Source organism: Coptis chinensis, chromosome 3 (assembly GCF_015680905.1).
Source record: "Coptis chinensis isolate HL-2020 chromosome 3, ASM1568090v1, whole genome shotgun sequence".
Taxonomy (NCBI): Eukaryota; Viridiplantae; Streptophyta; class Magnoliopsida; order Ranunculales; family Ranunculaceae; genus Coptis; species Coptis chinensis.
Window position 1 is genome coordinate 17,175,241 of NC_141458.1, and position 9,496 is coordinate 17,184,736.

The following is a 9,496-nucleotide window of genomic DNA, read 5'->3' on the forward strand; positions in this document are numbered from 1 at the left end:
ATCCATAGTTGAAAAACTCAAGTTAGGATCAAGAAGTATCATGAATATAATGTCAAAGTTATACTCGAGTGTTTCGTGTCAAACTTGGATCTTGCCATCAGCAAAGATCATATCTCCATCTGAATCTGATGTTAAAGAGAGCGGGATTGTAAACTATGAATTCTCGTTTATCTACGGAAGTGGGAGTGTATGTTACTATGTAAGATTGTAAGCAACAAATAAAACTTACTGCAGGTTTTTTTATAAAACAAAATGAAGTTATGAGTTCAGATTGTCTTGCTCTTAATTTTGAGATTTCCATTTTGATTGTTGCAAAAAATAGCACTGCAATGTTGAACTTTCAAAGTTTTTTAAAATGAAAAACATGCTATGATCACGAGTGTATCAAAACATCAAACATTTTGCACCAAAAAAAAAACATCAAACATTTTGACGATATATTCTAAACAATCACAGAAAACCCACCAGAGAAAGCTCCACTCCATGTTCCTTGTCCTCAAAGCAACCTTGAAGAAACAAAGTATCAGTTTCATGTGAAATAAGAATACTAACAAAATGGAAATAGTGGGACTCATGTAAGTATTTAACCTTGGTCTAAAATTGTTATACAAATAACATTTAACAATTTCAGCATTTATCTTTTAGCTATAGATTGAAAGTTTAGATATTTGACTTCATTATCAAATTCCACTCTGGCTAAGATTCTTAATTACTGTTGGCTCGTAGAGCATGAGATTCCTCCAGTGGTGAATGCATTTGGGTGGGCTACTTCTTATGGCTGATCTCTAGAAGAGAGCATCAGTGTCGGCTCTGAGTTTCTGGTGACCTGAAACCAACTCTTAAAATGTGGCCCTATATGTGTAAATTCACATGTCAAAAACAAAAATCAATGCATTTTTTGTCTAGCGTTATTATTTGTTATCTCCGCTTTTTAGTCGAATTTCTTTTTGTTTTACTGTTTTATGTAACAAATAAGATTTTATGCATCGTTTGACTTCGTAATATATGAAATAGCAAGTGGATTTAATAATTTCATTAGCCATATATAAGTTTCAATTAAGCCTATAACTATATTGTTCTTATTAATAAGTGTATATTGCAAGGTGGGCGTTAAACTGTTACAGTAGACTCTAGTGGTGGATTGGTGGCCCTTTACTTTGCCAAAATAATGGGGGCCCCCCAAAGCGCTTGCTTGTGTGGCTTTGCCTTAGGGCCGACACTGGAGAGCATATAAATGTTGAAATGGTTGATTTTGGGATACGTCCAATAAAAGATAGAGATATTACTAATTCCTTGGCTTATTTTTATCTACAAATATGCTTTCTTCATTAGTTAGGCATCCTTAAGTTCTTTAGATAGAGTTGAATGAGAATCAAATGTCTTCAAATAACCTTAACATTTAGATATACAATTATTCAAATATAACTTTTAGGATAACTATGTACTGGTTTGATTTTTGTTGAATATGGATGATTTGCCTTCCATTACTTCATATATCATCTATTTGAAATGTACGATTTTCTGGGGAATGGGAATGCAATGCAGTCTTCTGGGTTGATCTTGTTAAGACTAGTGGAACGAGGAGTTTTATTGTGCCATGGTAGAGGTGTAGAGGCCCTTTCGAGTCTTAGGCCAGTAACATTTGTCACTAGTTTTGTAGTCGATCAACTGTATAAAAGACATGGTTACTAGAGGAAAATAGTTTCATGTAGTCTCCAAATGTTAGTGGATTTTTTAGCTTTTAGAATATCAACACAATTGTAGTTGTTTGCTTTATTAGCTTTCACATATATGCTAAGTAGAAGGCTACTACTTCTTATAACACCATGAGATTCTCAGAGGCAGACCATTAAGCTATGGACGGAACTTAAAATATTTTGATCAGAGATCCATTGATCTCCTCTCTATGTAGATTAGTAGATACATTAATTGCATATTTTAATTTAATTTATACATTATTTGATTTCCATTTTTTCCGCACTACTAAAAATATGATGTGTAATTACGGCTAAAATAAAATATTTAAAAATAATTAAAATATAAAAGCCGTCATGAAACAGGTTTAATGACATTTTTTTCATTAAAGAAACAATCGCCGTCATTACAGAGCCCGTTATAAAGTTTACAAAAACCGTCATTAAACTTATGACAGTTTTCGTAAAAACGTTATGTACTTCAAAGATGTTATGTCAAAAATAGGGCTAAAACCGTCATAATAGGCAATAAAATATTGACTGTTACATAATAACCGTCATTAAATGTAGTACAACTGTCATAATTTTCAGCAAAAACTGTCAAAAAACCTGTTCAATTTGTGACGGTTTTGGCAAAGCTGTCATAACAATATACATTTTTTGGAAAAAAAAAATTATTTAATATCCTAAAAAATTAAATAAATCATTTAACATGTATATAATCAAACTCAACTGAAAACAACTCACCGTGATCACGAATGTAACAAATTAGCCAGATTGTGATTCATTCACAAAACATAATCCTTTACATTCCACCATATCAAAACATTACATACATTTAACCAAAAATATCTACAAAATATGTCTCAACAAGAACGGTTTGCATGGGTTGAGTTTCATTCATCGAGCCTTGTCCAAACTTAACCTACAAAAATCAAAGTTACAAAATAAAAAGAGTATCATTCGAAGAAAACGACGAAAGGAAAAAAGGTTACTTCGACGAAAGTGATAACACTAAATGGAATTGCTAAACACTTACAATAGCAAGACTAAGTGCTAAAGAGTGTTTCCAACCACTACCATAATCAACTTATGGCGCAACAAGTATGCAACTAACTAATCAATCCACTCAAATGTATAAACCCTAGCTATTGGTCATAAGACAAAGACCTTTATGTCGGACACTTTGTAACCGAGTTGGAGACCAACTCATACGGTATTATGTGCACTTTTAAGTCAATTGCTTGAACATGCAAGAGAGGTAGCTTACCTGACCAAAATGTCATAGCACGTCAGTTAACCCATTGTGAAATGCAAATGCTGGTGAAGCGTCCATGCGTTTCACTTCATCAAACAAAGTTTCAGTTTGAATCCATACATTTTCCCTACTCCCTATAAGAAGTCTATGAGCAACATCATACACCTGATTGATTATCAAAATGTTTTTCTAGCTAGTATCAGTATGTATAATTTTGTCTTTCACATCTCACAAGCACACACAAAAAGTCCAAGCTTTTGAAAGATCAATCACTATACCAAATTGATAAAAAAAAAAACAACAGCCACAACCGGGTATAAACGACGGTCGCTAACGTCCCTAAAAATAATAGGGGCCATTAGCCATCATAGTGTGAATGTGAAAAATTGATCTTCTGAGGCTCATATTCCCGCTCTACTATTTAGCGAAAATTTAGATTTAAGAGGCCCCAACCCAAAATTTCAGTTTATACCCGCTTATTCTGAAATATTAGCAGGATTGAGAAAGGAACCTATCGAAAAATTTCAAAATAGAGAGAGGGAGAAAACTAGTAGATCGTTATTTTGTGAAATTCATATTCAAAGATTAAATCTTTGAGTTGTTTTTAGGAAAGATTGGTATTTACTTTTAATTTTCTGTTTCGACTCGATTATTTGTAGCTGCTCATTTGGTCGACTTCTTCTCCTACTCATCTCATTTGGTTGTTTTCTTTCTCCTTCTCGTTCAGGTAATATCTTATTCCCCTTCAATTTTGTTTCGGATCAATTATTCACTGTTTTTTTTTTCTCTTAACTTTGATTTTGGTGGATTTATTTTCGGCTCAGTCATCAATTGTTCATTTTCAGGAAGTGGCGTATGCCATTGCTAGTTTAACTAAAAAAAACTGAGTTTTTCTTAAAAATAGAAAATTTCAATCTTCAATTCATTAAAAAAATTGGGGTTGCTCAGTTCTTAGGTGTACGTTATATTTATTATGTGATTGAACATTATTGGTATGTATGTTTTCGTTCTGCTGTTGATTATTAGTTATTAATCAGTAAGTTAAGAGAAGTTCTTTCATTTTTACCTTAAGCCTATGGCTATATAACTTGGTGGTTCCATGTATGGAGCATCATCGTGAACTTGTGCAAAATAAGTAATTGGTTGTGTTTCTAACAATGGATAGCACGTTGTCGCTTTATCTTTTACTTAAGTCTGCGTTAGGCCAAAGGAAGGTGGCTATGTGGTGGTGGAATGAACTTATTTATACATGATAGGATATTGTATACATGGAAAATTTGTAGTCAACAGTATAAAAAGCATGATCACTACAGGAAACGAGTTTCATGTAGTCTCCAAATGTTAGCGGACTTTTTAGCTTTTAGAATATCAACACAATCGTAGTTGTTTGCTTAATTAGCTTTGACATATATGCTAAGACTTCTAAAGGGAACAAGTACTGTGAACTTTCTTATTGGTTATTGCATATGCAGATAACTCAGGAAGAGAGCAAAAAGTAAATAGCTTGATTTGATCTTATTTTGGCATGGGTTGGAAAGCAGCTCAAAAGCTGATACAGAACTGGAGAATTCTTAGAGGAGACAATGTAAAAGAAAACAATAGATATTTTGGTCTATCTAACTTGATATATATATTTGTTTCTCTTCTTTTAATTTCCATCTGCTCGATGGCGTTATTTTTACTATCATGCCCTTCATCACATTGTTATGCAGGTGATGATAATCAGGGGAAAAGATAAAGGCGAGACTAGTGTCATAAAGCGTGTCATTCTCTCTCAGAATCGTGTTCTTGTTGAAGGCAAAAATTTGGTAAGATTGAGTTTCCTCATCTTAGGGATCTCTCTTTCCTTTTTCTTATTCTCTTTCTGATACATCTAAAATCATGCTATCCCTTGATCTTGTTTTTGTAAGTTTGTGTCGTTGCAGTATCAGGAGGATGTCCTTGTTTAACATGCTTTATTCTGGAATACGATTCCGAAGTCTCGGACACAGTAAATTTCTAGAAAATGGAACTTTCCTGTTACATATTTCTTGTGTTGGACTACATATAACGACTTATGTGATACTCTACCTTCCAATTTGCTGGAGTAGGCACATCTAGCTTGCCATCTTTTCTTTTTTATCAATAAAACATATATTAATTCCCAAAAAAGTAGCTAATCCTTAGTAGGTTGCTAGTGGTGGCTAATAACAACCCCACAACATAACCTAACTACACAAAATGATTTACAAATCTAAAGTATCCAAATTACAAATAAAGTTTTGAAATCTAAGTATCCTAAAAAGATTGACACTTCTTGACCAATTATACAAAAGTTTCTTGATTTCCACCAAGATCTTATGAACTTCTTCGCCATTTCTGCCTACCACCACAGATTTTATATGAACAATACTTTTGTTTCTGCAATTCTTGCATTTCATCTATAATATGGTGACAGGTGAATTGATTGGAATATATGAATTTTCAGGTGAAGAAACACATCAATCAAGGGCAGGGTCATGAGGGTGGAATATTCACTATGGAGGCACCACTTCATGTTTCAAATGTTCAAGTTCTTGACCTTATTACAGGGTATGTATTTGATGTTATACCTTTTACTTGAGGTTCTGAATAAAGAAGGTATATGATTATCGGGAAAAAAAAAGAATAGAGAGGATATATAATTTGCATTACCTCTTGTTCCCATATTCATTTGTGTCCTTATTTTTAATTGTACAGGAAGCCCTGTAAGACTGGAGTCAAATATTTGGAAGACAGTACGAAAGTAAGAGTTTCTAGAGGGGAATGATCCATTATTCCTCGTCCTGAGATTTTAAAAATAAGGACCACACCTAGACCTACTATAGGTATTTATTACGTTGCTCATCACTTTTCATGTTGTTCTCGTGTGTAATTAAAGTAAAGCTTTCATGAGTTATCAACAAATGCTTCTTTCCTTCAATTATTTGATGCTTTTTATCTTCCGCTAGAAGAAAAAAAGAATAAGTACCTATTATGGGTGATGTTTCTGAAAAATCTCACAGAAACTAATGAAATGTGAACCGTCCTCGGTAGAGATCTAGCATGTTGGAACTTGTTTTAATGGCCTTCTTTTTGGTTAATTTGCAGCTGGTCCCAAAGATACACCAATGGAGCTTGTCTTGGAAAAGACTTACGATTCCAAAACTGGAAGGGGCATGCCAAACTTATAGAACTTCTGACAAGTGTATCTGAGAAGAAGTTTGACATGATTGGGATGCTACAGGAGATTTGCCTGTGATTCAAAGATTCTGTGGTGCTAAGTGCTATTTACATTTTACTTGTCATTAAACTATAATTTTTTTTTTTTTTTGCTTATTTGTTGTGCATCCATGTCTGCCAATGAAAGCTTATATTTTGATATCTATTTAATATCATAAATTTTGCTCTGGATTTTCCAGTCAAGTTTAGTATTCTTGATTTCTTGTTCACTAATTTTTATGTTAATATTGAACTTTTGATAAATTAGGCATAGAGACAGATATTTGGTACTGTGGGCCAAGTGTAACCCTCACCGGACTCAAATGACTCAATATTTTGGCAGCATTTTCTGGGCTCGTGGCTGCGCAACTAATAGTAGAAATTTGAAATGAGCCAAGGCACTTCTATATCCATTGTGACGCTAGATAAAATAAAATAAAATAAACAATATACCGGAAAGAAAAACCAAACAAAAGGAAATTTATTTGAAGGGATAAAAACTTTGTGGAATCTCGTTTCTATTATTTTAAAAAGAATGAAAATATTACATCATTAAATCTCCATTACATCTACCACAAATATGGATGGATTGATTCCCATGATACTGTCAGGTCAGACCAGGTGGACATAGGCTACTAACCCGTCAATTCATCTAGTTGGGATGCAGGCACATCAAGGATTTTCTCGAGTTAGACACGAGGAAAATGGAAATCAAATAATGTATAAATTAAGTTAAAGCCTGCAATTACTGTATCTACTAATCTACATAGAGAGGAGATCAATGGATCTCCGATCAAAATATTTTAAGTTATGATCCGTAGCGAGGAGATCAATATATATATTCCTTAGATTTAATGAGGAAAAACAAATAAATCACTTACATTGCAGCCATATATGCACAGATACAAAATATGCCAACTAATATTTTTCGGTTTCCAGGATTGGTAGTTGGTAGGTACTGAGTCCTCGGAGTAAGCTTTCGAAAGATTTTCCCTTAAAATCTGATATTGAGTCCAGCATAAACAAAGAATATAGTTACCATGATTCACGATTCAAAACTTTAAATACAAATTTGGCAAGGGCCGCGCGAACGCGTTCCCCCTCTACAACATATTATGATGTAGACTATCCCACTTGGAGATATCTTAGGCGAGCGCCCCTCCTAAGTGCAATGGAGGTCACTAACCTAGGCCATGGACCTTCTTGATCGCCCATTAACCCGTCCAGGTAAGTATGTTTGCATGTATTATTTAGTTTGATTTTCTACAATCATGACATCTTGTATGCTTATTCGATGTGGGACTAAAACCACGATTGACATGCTGTCTGCTGAAGACGTGCACAACTGCACTCTACAAAACATTAGATACGTACAAGCCGTTTACCATGGTGAACCTGATTCAAGACCCTAACTTTTCCCAGATCTCTTATCTAAGCTAGATACTAGTGTATGCTTGTGTGAATGTAGAAGTAACTCCAAAGTTGATCCTGAGTTAGCACTAATAATGCAAGCTAAGTAAATAAAATGAGGCCTCCCTCCTGGTTTGTGAAACTTGATAAAAATAAAAATTAGCTGACTTTTACCAAAACTAAAATGAAACTTACACTATATGTACTTTAGATCACTCCCTTTCAACAGTTTTTTGTACTTTTCAAAGGTGTTATAAGAGGCTAGTTCAGTTTCTAAGCTTATACACACCGTTGTAATCTAGTTTGAATGCCTGTTTGAAACAAGAAGTTCAAACTTCAAGCCTTTGGAAGTTCATCGCCAATACAATTGCATTTTTCGTTGGTTTTTAACACCTTGCAGTTCCAATTTTGCTTGAATATGTTGGATTACTCTACATTTTAGAGCACTCCCAAACTCGCAGTGCAAGTTACTTTGCTCGGTGAATGAATGGAACACACTTTGTTTTTTTCCATTTATTCAAAAAACACGGCCCATCCCAGTGCGTGTAAGGTAGGTAGGAATTTTGAATGGTAAAACCGTAAAACAACCAAAAGCTACAAATGGACTATCATACACCACACTGTGGTCATGGAGTTGTCCTAAACCTACAATAGTGATGAACATTACAATTTTGTTTGGTAGGCATTACATGTAGTAATGTACAGAGGATCATGGACAAGCTAGTACATTCATATTGTTGACTGCATGCTTTTTTCTGGCTGAGATGAGGGACATCATTCATTGTTGCACGCATAGTACAAGGCTGTAAGCCATATTATGTGTTGCAATTTTGTACGCTTCAGGAAATTTGACTCAAACTCACAATTAGCACACTTGGTTCGTTCAAATGGATCTACCAAGAAATGCCTCATAAAGAGTTGAAAACTTGATCGGTAGTTATCAATTCTTTTCATTCTAGAGAAGGTTGTTCACTGGAATCCCTGTAGTTTAGATTTGATTAACTTCATGTAACTGTTTTTAGCGGGCTATAAGTCCACCTTGTATTATGCACACTTTCTTAATACAATATTTGCTAACTTAGAAAAAAAATCTATGCAGTCAATTATTGGGGAGACGGTTAAAACCATAGTTTTCTCTATGCAACAAAAACAAAAAAAAAACAGCTCACCTGTATGGCAAAGGTTTTTTTGTTTTGGTTGGTAAGCCTGTTTTAAATGAGATCAGTAACTCTTTGATGTTGGCGGGGTTTGAGACCAAATATCATCACCCAAAGGTTTTACCGACTTGGGGTTCAAATCCCAAACTTCTGATATCATCACCCAAAGATTTTACTAACTAAGCTAGAAAGCATTTATTAAACTTCTGATATCATCACCCAAAGATTTTACTAACTAAGCTAGAAAGCACTTATTTTTATGGCAAAGTGGGCCTGTAATGGGTGGTAAATCCATGTTGTGGCTACAATGTTTTAAACTTGATTTGGTAGGGGTGCACCGAGCCCAAACATTAGTGCGACGCATGGGCGACACATGAGATCCCCAATAGCAAGCTATTGTGGTGGAACCTCCCCCAATCAAAAATTAATTTAATATCGTGTGAGGCATTGCCTCACATATCAGATATTAAACTTATAAGAACAGATACTACACTTGATCTTAGCCAAAAGGCCGAGAAAGGTATGATTTGTGATGCTGCTCGACTTTCATTATATAGCCTACGTCGCCCATATTCTTTTCCCAATGAAAGATGTGGGACTAAAAATGTTATCTCTTCATATAACATTTGTCTGGACTCTGGAGGATATATGTATGGGCATGTAGTTGCAGCAATCTAGTCTCAAAAAGAGGGGCAGTGAGTCTGGACAAATCACAAAGTACGTCTCTTAGTTTTTGTAGTCAGAATTTTCACTATTGG

At 34.6% G+C, this 9,496-nt stretch overlaps 2 non-coding genes and 1 pseudogene across 3 annotated transcripts; 1 reads left to right on the forward strand and 2 right to left on the reverse strand.

Annotated features, from left to right (window-relative positions):
- Window positions 1-3,390: 3,390 nt before the first annotated feature.
- LOC147508319 (uncharacterized) lies at window positions 3,391-6,383 on the forward strand (annotated as a pseudogene). Its single transcript, XR_015216338.1, has 6 exons — window positions 3,391-3,679; window positions 4,425-4,537; window positions 4,665-4,760; window positions 5,420-5,523; window positions 5,671-5,798; window positions 6,061-6,383. The product of XR_015216338.1 is annotated as an uncharacterized LOC147508319 (transcript).
- An 864-nt stretch (window positions 6,384-7,247) lies between these two features.
- Window positions 7,248-7,406, reverse strand: LOC147508320 (U1 spliceosomal RNA). The gene has a single exon (XR_015219650.1). It is a non-coding gene; the product is annotated as a U1 spliceosomal RNA (small nuclear RNA).
- Window positions 7,407-9,065: 1,659 nt separating this feature from the next.
- LOC147508321 (U2 spliceosomal RNA) lies at window positions 9,066-9,262 on the reverse strand. The gene has a single exon (XR_015219727.1). It is a non-coding gene; the product is annotated as a U2 spliceosomal RNA (small nuclear RNA).
- Window positions 9,263-9,496: the final 234 nt, after the last annotated feature.